The sequence below is a fragment of the Apteryx mantelli genome, chromosome 28 (assembly GCF_036417845.1).
Source record: "Apteryx mantelli isolate bAptMan1 chromosome 28, bAptMan1.hap1, whole genome shotgun sequence".
In the NCBI taxonomy this organism is placed as follows: Eukaryota; Metazoa; Chordata; class Aves; order Apterygiformes; family Apterygidae; genus Apteryx; species Apteryx mantelli.
Window position 1 is genome coordinate 2,108,408 of NC_090005.1, and position 12,423 is coordinate 2,120,830.

General features: G+C 65.2%; 1 protein-coding gene across 1 annotated transcript in view; it reads left to right on the forward strand.

The window, feature by feature from the left end:
- Window positions 1–4,847: 4,847 nt before the first annotated feature.
- Window positions 4,848–12,423, forward strand: part of SRCIN1 (SRC kinase signaling inhibitor 1) — a 77,756-nt gene continuing 70,180 nt past the window's right edge. Inside the window, exon 1 of the mRNA XM_067311923.1 lies at window positions 4,848–4,915. The gene's annotated coding sequence lies outside the window, so the exon portion shown is untranslated. The remainder of the gene's footprint in view (window positions 4,916–12,423) is intronic.

The window sequence follows — 12,423 nt, forward strand, 5'->3', positions numbered from 1 at the left end:
TGCAGAGCGGTTCCTGGTGGAAATCAGGCGCGGACAGGCTCCGGCACGGGCTGTCGGCTTCCGCGCGCGCTCCAGATGGGGAGGGACACCGCGGCGGCAAAGGGTCCCTTTCCGAGACAATAAAACCTATTTGCCTGTGATGGTTTTGCTCCTGAACATCTGCCAGTGCATGTATTATTTAGCTGTTACTGAGCCCTCACCATTCACTGTGAAACTGGGCAGCCATCTCCTCCCATTTTTATCCTTATATGGAGCACGCTGGGGAATTTATTCAGGTTCTGCAACGTTTTTCCCTTTTCTAGGTATTTTCCATGGCTCGCCCAGCTCATTGTCCTGCAATCCCGGCAGAGGGGGGATTTTGCTGGGACGGAGGCAGCTCGCTGCGGAGCAGGGTCCGACACCCAGCATCGCCGCCCGCCTGCGCGGCACCCGGCAAAGCCCCTTCCCTGCTCTGCACCTCGGTTTCCCTAGCTTTAAATTGCAAGTCACTAAATTGCAAATTGCGCCATAGGGCCAGTTTCGGCCGTAGCGGGGGCTGCTCAGGAGTGGAAAACCTGGGCGATGCAGGTGGGACCTCGTGGATGGCGGGATTTAGGAGGAAAAGGGCTGGCAGTGCAAAGGCGGCCCTGGTGTCCTGCTGGCTCACCTTTCCCAGGCTTTTCGGGTGCGTTTGCAAAGGCGATGGGAACAGGAGCGTGTCTGGAGGAGGGGGACGGAAACGGCGCAGCCCTCGCTGCCCGCGCGTGGCCGGACGAGCGTGCGAAGGCTGGTGCGTGACTGGGTGCATTATATATATGGAAGCGTGTGCGGCTGTGCGGGCCGCGTGGGCGCCGGGGCTGGGCACCCGGGTGCCTCTGAGCATGTGCTCGGGGGGGACAGATGTGTGTGGGATGGCTCGGTGTGAAGCTAGATTAAAAATATGAGCAAGGCAGGCTCTGGCGCTTCAGATGCTCAGACTTTTGCTTCAAAGTCTCCGAGCCGAGATGACGAGGCTGCCAGGCGGGGAGGGGGGGGTGTCGGGCTTGGTGCATCTGTGCTGGAGGACAAGACTTTGGATCTGAGAGAGGATGGCAAACTCGTTTCACTTGTGGCACGCTCGCCTCCGTTGGGGAGGGGGCCAGCAGGCATCGCACGTCGCTTTTCCGGCGCGGTTTGGGGCACCTGCCCTGCGCCCCGCCGGCTGCCAGGCACTGCGGGTGCCCAGGGTTCCCAGCTGCCTCCCGCTTCCTCCCCGGGGTGGGTTTTGGGGACAGAGCACAGGCAAACGGTGGCCTGTTTCTGCTGGGACCGAACGCGGCGTGTTGGGGCTTGGCGAAGGTTTTGCATCGCCTCCTCTGGAGCACCCCTGTTGCGGGGAAACGGGACGTCCCCGGGAAGCCGGAACGGGTAAGAGGAAAGCACGTTGCCACGGCCCCGTAGCTTGGGAACTCCTTGCTGGAGGAATTTGCTGAGACCGCGAGGCGGGATGTTGCAGGACGTCCTAGTAGCATCCAGGCGGTTAGGGGTATTAAACGGTTGGGGCACCGGATCGTGGCTCTCGGGGTGCGCAAGGCCGTCCCAGAGCAGGTCGCCGCTGCCCGGCGGTGTGCCGAGACGCGGGCACGGGGTGCGGGGACGCCCCGGCGCTCGTCCTCGCCCGCCTGCGGGTGGGAGCCGTGGCCCGTTGCAGCGGCGGCAGATCCTGCTCCTCAAACGCTTGCTAACGTGCCGCAGCAAGAGGCGCGAGCTGCCTGGGCGCCGCCGGTTGCTCCGGCCCCGCGGAAAGGGCTCGGGGAGGGCGCGAGGCTCCTCCGCCCGGCGGGACGGGAGGAACGGGAAAGCTGAGCCTGGGCTCTCAATTATGGATGACGCGTTTCCTTTTCTGGCTGGTTTGTCCTAAAAAGCCCTTTGAAGCTCCCACGTGCCCCAGAGCCTCCCCAGCCCTGGAGCCCTTCCCAGTGCCATCGCTGCGGCCTCTCCCGTTTGCTCTCCTGCCCCTTTCCCGGGATGCCTGGGCCCACACAGAGCAGCAAACGCCGCCCGTGTGCAGCGTAACCCCTGCGAAAGCCACGGGCGCTCGGTGCGGGAGCCGCGGCCGCTCCTCCAGCCCTGCTGACCGGCAGCAACCGCTTGTCCCAGCCCCGCTCCCGTGTGGAGATCGCTGCTCCCAGAAACCAGGGCTTAATGCACAAGCAGGGCCGAGGAAAAGGCAGCTTGCAGGAAGGCCTGGGAGAAAGCGAGGAACGCTGCGCTGGGAGGTGTGAAAGGATGCTGGGGCCGGGGACGTTTTGGGAGCAGGAGGGTGTGAAACGGGGCGGCCTCGTCACCGCGAGGGTGGGGAATGCGACGGCCTGGCCAGGAATAACGGGACAAGTTTTCAGAGCATCTTTTCTCCCCCTTCTCCCTTTTATTTGAGAGGAAAATGGCTGCAATTTTCTGCAGCAGGGCTGGTGCTGAGAGCCTTTGGGGCTGTCCTCTCCGTGCTGGTGGGCAGAGCTGTTTCCCCGGCAGCTTCCTGCTCTCGAAGCCTCGGCGCTCGTCAGCCAAGGTTTGCTCTCCTGCGGACGTGCCAGCTCCTGGAGTCGTGTGCTCGCGCGCCGTATCTGCCTTCCATTTTTTAAATTAAATTCCTGTTTCTCATGGCTGCAGTTTGCCCCCCCTCCACAAATTTCCCACGGCAAAGACTCAGGGAATAAAAATAAATAAACTTGCGCTCTTGCATGCTTTTTTTGCAGAAAGTCTCAGAGGTTTTCAGGTGGCTCCTGCGATTGCGGGTGGAGGCTGCCTGGTGACCGGTGCCTGGCGTCAATGGTGACATCTCGGGCCCCGGGGGCCGGAGGGGGCTCATGCCCTGCGCCGGGGGCCCCGTCCGCCCCGTCCTGCCTTGCACGACCTCGGCGGCCGGGCTTGGGGCTGCGACAGCCAGGCCTTTTCCCCAGGACTCGCCTTGCTCGCACGTGTTTTTAAAGGCTTTTTGAACACAGGAGGTTGCCTCGTGGTGTCTTGCGCGCAAGGTTATTGGAAGGAGACCAGCAAAGATCTATAACCTCTCTGCTGATGAGGATGAAGTGCTTGTTTAATACATTTTAGCTTTCAAATATTTCTCTTTAATGTGTTTTTGAAATGACTGGCGCTCTGAAGGGAATGTGTAACTTGTTAGAAAATAGATGTGCCGATTAGATGGCATTTCAGTTCGTTTAGCGACGTTTTGCCTCCTCACTTGGATTTGCCGCAATCCAAACTCCTGCCTCTTCCCGAAAAGCTGCGAAGCCCGGGAGCTTCCCGGCCGGCGTGGTCCTGCACAGTGCCCAGGCTCGCTCTGCCCACGTAGGCCCTGGCCATGCGTCTGTCTGTCTGTCTGTCCTTGTTTCCAGCCAGCCAGTTTTACGTCTATCCTGGCTATCCCAAAGCGTCTCTGAGCCTCTCCTTGGGGGCCGGGAAGCAGGATCCGTCCCCACCTCTGGGACAGGAGCTGCCGGCCCTTCCCAGCGGCGTTTCTCCTGCCGAGCAGCAGGGCTGCAGAGCAGGACTTGGTATTAAATGAGGGATTTTTTAATGCCGGAGGGGAGCATTAGCTCAGCTCGGTCTGACTACCAGTGTGCCGCAGACGGGAGACTTTCGCTCCGTATTGTGAACACTTCACCTTTCATTACATCTCCAGAGCGCTCCCAGGTTTAACAGTAACTTGGGGTCTTTTTCCATCTCCACTTTCATTCATCCTTTTTCTCCCCCCTTCCCGCCCTCTGTCTCGTTCCTCCTCGCTGGCACTAAGAGCTCCCCGTTCTGCCCTCCGTCCCCGGGGCTGCGGCTCTGCTCCCTCGACGAGACGCGGTTGCACGGGCACCACGAGTCATTGCAAGGCGACGGAGCTGCCTGCAGGGATACGTAGCCAGGCCAGGAGGGGTTGCACCCTGCAACAGGCCCTTTGCCCTGGGGACGCAGCCGATGCCAGCCCCGGGGTGCCCCCGCCCCAGCCCCTCCACCGGCAGCTGTGCATGGTGGGGCGTCCTGCCGTCAGGAGCATGCCAGCCCCATCATGGTGCACATCGCTGGCACCGGAAAAGGTTTTCACCCCACAGATGTTCTGATGGAGCCGGCGTTGCCGCACCCTGTTGGTGCCCACTGGGCAGCAGCGTCCGGCTAACGCGCCGCTGCAGGAGAGGGTGGCTCTCCACGGCGTGTGGCTGGGTCTGGCCATGCACAGCAGCAGCGGGGACCCCCCAGTGGGCAGGGGACCGAGCCCCCCACCCAGCTGCACCCCGTCGTCGCTGGCTGCTCACGCAGAGATTTTGCAATTGCCCAGTGCCAGCAGGGCCATTTTGGCAGCGGGGCCGCGGGGGCCAGGGGCCACAGCAGCTCTGCTGGGGGCATTTCCACCCCCTCCCCGGCACCGTTTTTGCCTGTTTTGTCCCTGACCCCGACAGCAAAATCGATGCCGCGGCAGCGGGGCCGGATGCTGCCCATCCCCAAAGAGACGCAGGGGCTGTTCTGCTGTCCCCGTGCAGGTGCATAACGTGTCGTGCGGATGCCGCTTGAAGCGCACAGGGAGGCGAGGGATCCCCCGCGGCGCTGCAGCTCCCCGGGGAGCGGCGGCACCCGCCCGCCGCCCCGCTTGCCGGCGCCCTCCCGGCACGCGGGCTCGCCACCGAGCGCCGAATAAAACGCAGGGGCCTTTAAGAGGGCGCGGAGAGGGGGAGCCGTCTCCCCGCACATTAATCTCTCATGAGCTAATGTGTTTTTCCCATTTGTTCCTTCGCGGCGCGCGGAGCGGCGCGCTCCCGGCGCCGGCGCGCTCCCGCCGCCCGCCGCTGCCCGGGCCGCAGCCGCGCGCCCGGAGGAGGCGAGCGCAGAGCGAGCGCCGAGCGGAGCCGAGATGGGGAATACACCCTCCCAAGGCATGTCACTCTCACTATGTGCATCCATTCTTAAGTAGCAGGTATTTTTTTTTCATTTGTGTGGTTTTGGTTTTTTTCCTTTTTGTTTTTTTTTTTGTTTGTTTGTTTTTTTGGTTTTTTTTTCTCCTTTTTTTCCCCCCCTGCCTCCGAGCCGCCGGTGCAGCATCGCCGACGCCCGGGAATCGCTGCTGCCGGAGCTGCCGGCGGGGACTGGGCGTGGGGCTGGGGCGCGCCGGGGCCGCGGGCGCGGAGGCGGCCGCGGATGCGGAGCCGGCGCCTGCGGCGGTTCCCGGCTCTGCGCGGCGGTTGTTGCCGGGGCCGCCGGGCTCCGGGGGCAGCAGGGCGCCGGGGGGGGGCTCGGGGGCTCACCGAGGCTGCTGCGGCTTTGGGGGCTAAACGGGGTGTTTTGCCGAGCGAAGGGGGCTCGGTGCCGCCAGGCTCTGGGTTCCCCCCCCCCCCGCGCCGCGCCGCGCCCGGGGTGGCGGCTGCTCCGGGGGCCGGACGGGCAGGAGCGGGGCGGCGGCGGCCGCTCTCCCACCCGCTCGGCTGCCTTTTGCCTCCCCCCGGGCTGCTGATAAAGCACAAAGCACCGGCTGAGCCGCCGGGCTGCCGGCCGCCCATCGGGGGATTTTAAGCTTCCTTTAAGGAGGAGGAAAAAATCTGCCACATCCCAGGCTGGACTCAGGTTTGGGGGGAGGGGGGGGGACTAAAAATAACTCCAAATGCCGCCTGCCCCCCCCGGCCCACTCGGCTGCCCTGCTCTGAAGCGCGGCCGCTTCACTCCCCGCACGGCCAGGGGTGAGGGGGGACCGGGCCCCCCACAGGGATGCGTGCACCGGGATGTGGGTGTGTGCACCGGGATGTGGGTGTGTGCACCGGGGTGCAGGTGCGTGCACCAGGGTGCGTGCATCAGGGTGTGGGTGTGTGCATTGGGGTGTGGGTGCGTGCACCGGGGTGCAGGTGCTGTGCGTGTGCAGCGTGCCATGGCCGACTGCCCCGTCGGTGTGCCGGGGCCACGTGCCGGGGCCGCGTTGTGTTGCGGGCGGCGAGGGCGGCGCTGCCCACCGGCGAAGGTCCCTTTGTCTCCCTTCGCCGCGGACGTCGCCGGCGCTCGCCCGGCTTCGCCCCAGCTTTTCCCTCTATTGTTCTCTCGGATTTGGCCCCGGCAGGGCGAGACGGGCCGGGACGCCACGGGGCTTTGATGCCTGTGCCCGCCGGCACCCAGCACCGGGGCAAGTTGGTTTCGTGGGTGCTTCACCCTGGGAAAATGCCCCTGGGGAGCAGCACGCGTTTGCGGGCATCTCTTGGGGTGTGGGAGGGATTTTGCTGGGCAGGGAGGAGGGGACGGCGTGGGGGGCATCGCGGCTGGAGGCCACCGCCAGCCCAGCCAGCTCTCGCTTAAGGATGGGGTAGGAGGAGAGCCGTCTTTTCGGCTGGTCCTGCTTCTCTCCCAGCGCCGTACGGGGTGGGGATGCCCCTGCCCTGCCGTCAACTGTGTCAGTCCTGGGGACCCCAAACTGGCAGAAATATTGGCATTAGGTTTCCCGACCTCTGTGACGCCCAGCCCAGCTGCCCAGATGACCTCAGGGCACAGCATGCTCTGTCCTGCCCCATGGTGCAGCGGTCCCCTGCCCCATGGCACAGGGGTCCCCTGCCCCACGGCACGCCCGGCCCCAGCTCCAGGGCAGAGCCCCCGTCGGAGCAGGCCAGACCCACGTGACGGTTGCCGCCCCAGCAGCGGCTCTTCCCTCATTTTAATGAGGAATGCATTTTCCATGTGCTAATTGTTTCCCACCAGCCTGCCCCCGATGCCGCCAGCCGCGCGCCTTCGGAAATGGCTCCGCGCTCTCCCGCCGACGGGCTCCCCGTCCCCAAGGGAGGAGCCCGGGGGCTGCAAACTGCCTCGGGGGCCGAGGAGGAGGGTGGCGAAAGCAAGGGGGGAGCCGCCGGCCCGGCCCTCGCAGGGCTGCCCAAGGGCCGGTGCCTTTGTGCACAGGGATCTTTATTCGTTGCCAGGAGCCCGCGAGCCCTCCCCTTCCTCCGGGCCGGCGAGGGAGGGATGCTCGCCAGGGAGGGATGCTCGCAAGGGAGGATGCTTGGATACTCGCCCCCCTGTCGTTTTGTCTTGCTCGCGGCTCGCGGCTCCTCCCTGGGGACGGCGGCCAGCAGCGCGGGTGGCCCCGACCACGCGGGTGACGCTGAGACCCGGCGTGGCGTTAGCGTCGGCTCGGCATCGTGCCCGGGCTCCCTGCGCGACCTTGGGCAAGTCGCTTAGCTCCCCTGTGCCTTGCTTTTTTTCTTTTTCTGGAAAAGGTGGATAAAGCTGTGGTCCCAGGCAGGAGGAGGGAGGGCTGGTCCCTCCACATCGTCCTCGCTCCCTCTTCCCGTGCCAGCGTCGTCCCGCAGCAGAGGCCCGGGCTGGGCGGAAACGCCCGCTCCCGCACCCCCGTTCTTTCCCCCCGCAAATTCCTCGTGCTGCCACCATGGGGTTTAATTATAGGGACTGATTCTCCGCCACGCATCAATCTCCTCCACGCAGCCCCGCTCCCGCGGCCTCTGCACCCCGGTGACGCCACCCTGGCGCAGGAGCATCCCACTCCGCAGCATCCCAAGGGCCCAACCTGGCCGGGTCCAGCCCGGGATCGGGGTCGGAGGCAAATGGCGCGGGGTCCCCAGGGTGCTGCGGTCCCTGTTGCTGCTATCGCGTTTGCAGGCGCGTGCGTGCGTCGGGGAGGGAGGCTGCAGGCCGGCGCGGCGGACGCGGAAGGGAGGTGGGAAGATGGCAGGTGGGCAGGAGAGGCGGTGGGGAGGCATGAGCAAGCCGGAGGCTCCCTTCTGTGCCAGCGCCGCGTCCGCGGAGTTCTCCTGTCCCCGGGGCTTTGCTCGGCCGGCTCCTTTCCGGCAGCTGTGGTCACGGTTTGCTGCTGTTGTTATTATCATTAAATCACCCCTGGGCTGGGGGAGATGCGAGTCGCTCGGCCCGGCTTTCCCGGGGCCAGCGGGAGAGCCGCAGGGAGAGCCCGGCCGCTGCGGCAGGCACGGCCCGCCTCGGCCAGCCCCTGCCACTGCCGGGTTGGGCAGCGCTCCGGGCCCCCGCCGCAGCGCTTTCCCCCCGGGGCGTCGCACACGCGCCCCCCCGGAGCCCCGAGCATCCCGCCTTCGGAGCCCCCCTCCATCCGCTTTGCCCAGGGCCATGGGGATGCTCTCGCTTGCTCCCGGCGTTCCCAGCCGAGCACCGGGCCCAGCTCTGCCGCGGCACCCCATCATTCCCGCACCGCGGCAGCACGCACGGCTGCACCGGAGAGCCCGGGATGGGGGCTCCATCCCCGGCAGCGGCAGCACCACCCCGTGCTCCGGGGCCATCCCGACTCGTCCCGGCGCAGGACGGCAGCAGGGCGGCAGAGCGCCCGCTGTCGCCCATCGGCTGCCTCGCTCCCCGCCGAAGGCCTCGCCCCCGGGCTGCAGGTGCGCCACGGCGCCGAGAGGCTCTCGGCGAAGGAGCCTCAGCGCTTGCTAAAAAATTACTGATTTGCTCCTCGCCGCCCAATGGGGATAATAAAACTTTGCTGTCAGCTGTTTTTATTTTTTTCCCCCCTCCCCCTGCTTGGTTTCCACTTTCAGAATAAATGCAAATGAAGATTCATTTTTAAAAAAAAATTCATCTCAACCAGAAGGGCTGATGGAGAGGGCTGGGAGGGGGCGGGAGGAGGGGAAGGAGGGGGAAAGCGCTTGTGGTTTGTTTGTTTTTTTCCCCGATGCTGAGATGTTCTGCTTGCGAGGGGAGCAGGGCGAAGGCAGAGGATGCATCCGAGCTTCCAGCGCGGCTGAGAGCTCCAGGCTGGGAAATCCAGCATCTGCACTGCGCCCAAACCGGGCACCAGTGCGGCAGCACGACTGGCAGAGGAGAGCAAAGAGAAGCTGCCTCCTCTCCGGGCGCCGTGCCACCGTCCCGCTCGTGTTGTCTCGTGCTGTCGCAGCGCTCGGCCCCCAAACCCCAAAGAAGCATCCCGAGGGCGCAGCGTCCCGTCTTGAAGCCAGCGCTGAGGCTTTCGGGCCGGCGGCTTCCAGGGTTCCCCCCGTCGCCCCTTCCCCAAGGTGCCGGCTGCTCTCCGCGCGGGAGCACCCGGGCGTTAGGGGTGTCAGGGTCTCCTGGCCAGGCGTCGTGACGTGGCTCTCGTTAACTGGCCTAATTACCCCCAGCGATACCCAAGGTGGCAAAGGGCGGCTGTTACCCCCCATGCGGCACCGCGACTCCCGGGGAGACGCTTTGGAATAGCAGACGTGGCTTTCGCTTCGGTTCTTGCGGCTTCCTTTTTAACGGGGGATTTTGGGTTGAAACGGGACCAAATGCAGCACGGCAGGAAAATCGGATGCTTTCGCTGGCACGGAGCCAGCAGGTCTGCGTGCCGCGGCGGTGCTGGGGGTGGCACGGGGCAGCGGGGACAGGACGAGACGCCTTCCCCTTGCGGCCCCCCCCCGTCCTCCCCAGCCCCGGTTCCTTGCAGCCAGGGAGGAGGGAGGACGAGGGGGCCGCGTTCGGTGTCCTGCCCTGGCGCTGGCTGCCAGCCGGACGCCCGGCACGTCGCCGCCGGCAGTGCACCTTTTTCAAGCACCGACATGTTTCAGGAGCCAAATTCCCGCAGCACTTCTGTGCCTAGATCAGGCGCTTCTTGCGAGCGTCACCTGTACCCAGGCTCGGCGGCACTAACGGCGCTTCCTTGCCACATCCCTGCCGGCGCTTAGCCACCCGGCTCACTCCCGCGCCCCGCGTCCAGCAGGGTCCGGGTATTTTTGGGTGCTGTGCTGGAGCAAGTTGCATGCTCCCGCTCCAGCTGCCGAGCGCCGGGGCCGGCTGGACGCGCTCCCAACCTTGCAAAAGGGCAGGAGTTGTGCAGCTCTTCCCGAATCCGCCCTCGCTCGCTGCTGTCTCCGCAGGCTGCAGCCGAGGCTAGAAATCCCGTCCATCTGGCAGAGGCGAGGAGGCAGCGCGGCCGCGCCGAGTGACACAGTAATCGGGTGTGAAACAACCACCTGTCAGTCGACTTCGCTTGTGCGGCTGCCATGGCGCTTGGCAAGGGCAGCGCTGGAGAGGGATAAACTCCCGCTCCCGTGTTATTTGGAGGGATGCTGTCACGGCACTCGGGGTTTTTATTTGGCTCAGTGGTTTTATGTTAATGAGCCAGCTCTCTTCGCTCTCAGAAAAGAGAAGGGAAAAAGTGTCACTTTGGATCTTCATGCATGGAAAAATACAGCACCTCCCTCCTGCAATTAGAGCTGGAGCTCCAGGAACGTGTGCTGCGCGGCGGCCGTGGGCACGGAGCGGCGGCAGCGGCGGCGGCAGGCGCCCGCTCGCTCTCCGCTGCAACAGGCGGCCCCGGCGGTGCCTGAGGCCTGCGGGACCTGTCTCGTTTCAGGAGGATTAATGATCCCGGCGTGATTCGGAAAGCATTATATGGCTCATTAAAACCACATTGCCCAGACCAAGCGGAGCGGGGCCGCGTTCCCGCCAGCCCGGCCTGCCGCCCCGCGGCGTCGCCCTGCCGAGGCCGAAGGCTGAGCGCGCGGCGGGCAGGAGAGCGCCGCGGGGCATGCCCGGAGCGTGCACCCGGAGCAGCTCTCCTCCCTCCTCCGGCTGCTTTTGGGAGCGTTGGGGGGGTCCGGCCGGGCGCTGCATCCCCTAGGGTGTCCTGCTGGCGCGGAGGCGAGGGCACGCTTTGGGGACGGGATGGGACGGGACGGCGGTGCATAGGCTGCAGACGGAGCCAGCACCCGGCGGGACCCGCCGGCTCTGAGCATCCCCTGCTGTGCTGGGAGCTGCCGAGCCCGGAGCACCTGGGCGAGCACGGGAACGTCCCGGGAGCCTCCACTCCCCAAAGGGGACCTGATTCCCGGGGCTCGGCCGGGCGAAGGGGACGAGCGATGCCTCCTTCCCCCCCCTCCCCGGCTCCGTTTCTCCCTCCTCCCTTCCCACCCGCCGCCTCCTTTCAGCTGCATCCGTGGCGGGGGGGGGGGTGCTCAGAGAGGGAGCGCGGTTTGGGGTTTTCCAGCCCTTTCCTCACGCGCTGCGCTGCGCGAGGAGCGAAGCCGCTCAAGGACGCTCAAGGACGCTGCGATGGAGCAGCCCCGGCTCCTCGCCTCCGCCTGCGCCGCGCGGCGTGCCGGGCCGGGGCTGCCGCCGGAGCGCCGAGCCCGCGGGAGCAAGGCGGCCCGGCAAGGGGCTGGCACTCTGTGCCCCAGTGCGGCCAGGCCTTGAGCCGAGCTGCCGTTTAGCATCTCCGGCAAAATAACTCCGGAAAGGTTACGGTGCTCAGTAGATGATAATGAGGCTCCTCAGCTCGGCGGAAAGGGCAGCCGCTGGCGCCCCGCCGGCCACGGCGAAGCCGAGCTGCGCGTGGGGGACGGCGTTTGCCCGGGGTCACTCAGGGCAAATCCAAGAGCAAAGATCCGGGGCCTTTTCCTTCCCCACCAACACCTAGGGATGAACTCAGAGAACTCAGTCTCTTTTTTTCCCTGGAAAATTTTGTGCAAGGAGAACCGCGTTTGGCCCGTCCTTTTGCTAGCTCGTGCTAGCAAAGCGCTGTTTTGTCACTCCGGGTCATTGCAAGGCAGGGGAGAGCAAGGGCGCCTTGCAGATAGGCCCTTTTTTTGGGAGCCGCAGCATCCCTGCCCTGCGGGGGGTCCGGCGGGTCGTCCTCTGCCTCCGGCCCCGTTCCCGCGTGCACACAGGCCGCCGGGGCCGGCTGCGTCTCCGGGCCCACGTGAGCCCGTAGCCGAGCCCCAGCCTCTCCGGGTGCAACCGCAATGAACGGCGACACGTTCGCTCCAGCACGTCTCCTGGCGCGTTACAAAACATGCCATAAATAATTAAACCTGAGCTACAATTATCAAAACGAACGAATAAAGCGCCTTTAGGACAGATTTTCTGCTTTTATTTCATGCTTCTTGTTTCTTTCCTGTCATATTTTTAAGATTATTTCCTCGCTCTCGGCGTGAAATCCGTCCGTGAACCGCGAGTCTTTGCATTCGCACCCTGAACTGCAGGGACTCGTGCGACGGCGCAGCAGGGGCTGCTGCTGCAAACCCAAATCCCCCCCGTTTTCGGAGGCCAAAACCCCACCGTGGTGCGGGCTGGACCCCCGGGGCAGCGAGGACATGGAGCAGCGCCGGGCGCGCGGGGACGGACATCCGTTGGGGGTGCTGCTCGCTGCCGGGGCTTTGGAGCCGGGGTTTGCCCCTGTGGGCTTCCCAAACGGCAGGAAGGTCCAGCTTGAATGTTCTCCCGAAAAAAAAGGCTAAGCCCATCTAATTTGGCTCGCCGTTGCCCTTCCATGCTCATAATCCCTGTTTGCTGTGTGCAATGGGCCGGTCGCTCCCGCTGCGTTCCCGCACCTCTCGGCATCGCGCAGTGCCGCTGTGCCGGCGCACCGCGAGCTCCTGGCCGGACATGCGCCGCCACGGGTTGCAGCCTGCCCGCCTGCCCACCATGCGGGGTGTTTTGGGGTTGCTCCGCGGCGCCTGGCGCGGTTCGGGCCCCCGCTGCCTCCCTGCC